This window comes from Crinia signifera, chromosome 12 (genome assembly GCF_055691185.1).
Source record: "Crinia signifera chromosome 12, ASM5569118v1, whole genome shotgun sequence".
Classification (NCBI taxonomy): Eukaryota; Metazoa; Chordata; class Amphibia; order Anura; family Myobatrachidae; genus Crinia; species Crinia signifera.
The window spans coordinates 40024059-40025300 of record NC_139228.1 but is presented as its reverse complement, the minus strand read 5'-3'; positions in this window follow the sequence as shown (position 1 = coordinate 40025300).

Here is a 1242-nt window from a genome sequence, read left to right as displayed (position 1 = left end):
TAGATGTATACAATTCTTGGTACTTGTTTCCTAGCACGGCCACACCGATTTCCATCGGGGTGCTCGTGTTGGAAAAATCGCGTCGGTCGCATCGCATGCGATTTGTTTGCATGCGATGCGACCAACCCGATTTTTTAATTCAATCAAATGTGAATAGGGTCCCTAGGACCCGATTTTACATTGGATTCAATGTAAAATATTCCCTAGACCCCCAATTTTACACCGTAAACCCCACCCCACGATTGACGCCAACCCGAAGCGTGGCAAGCGCAGCGAGCCCGCGAGGGGCGGCGGTGCGCGTCCTCCGACCTTTTCATTCCCCTACTTTCCACGTCGGTGTGGAGTTCAGAATATAAAGTGTGGCGAGCGCAGCGAGCCACCAAGCCCGAAGCGTGGCGAGCGTACGCGTATAACTTCACAGGTATACGCGTCCCCTCACGGGGCTCGCTGCGCTCGCCACGCTTCGGGCTCGGTGGCTCGCTGCGCTTGCCACGCTTTATATTCTCAACTCCACGCCGACGTGGATAGTAGGGGAATGAAAAGGTCGAAGGACGCGCACCGCCGCCCCTCGCGGCCTTGCTGCGCTCGCCACGCTTCGGGTTCACGTCAATTGTGGGGTGACGACGGGGACATATATAATGTGAAATGGGTCATATTGGCCCATTTCACATTTTTTACTATGTGAGATGGACTAAATCAAGTCCATCTCATCTTGTGCCATTATAATGGCACAAGACCAACGCGATGCTCCCAATTTCAATGTTAAAAAATATTTTAACATTAAAGCCTATGGCAAAATCGCAGGCATCGCGTCGGTCGCGTCGGGGCCAATGTTAATGGTCGCGACCGACGCGATGCCCGCGATTTTCCCTTTGCCGGCAAAATGGACCTGATTTCAAAGGAAATCGGGTAAATCGTGGGCATCGTGTACCTTAACGTAAAGGTACATGATGCCCGCGATTGTGGCCGTGCTAGGAAACAAGTACCCAATTCTTATTATAGATGTTATATTATATTCTTATAGATGTAGACAATTCTTATTATAATCCTTCTGTACTGTACAGTATGTAGGATATATCCTGATGGTGGTGTGTAAACTAGCCTGGATTTAACTATAGATATTGCTGTGCTGATCCGATGTGACAGTGCGGCTGGAATGGCTTTTTTTGTATTTCCTTCCTGGGAAGCAGGGTGGAGTTATAAAACAAATTGCTCCTTATATTATGTTATTATATCTATTGC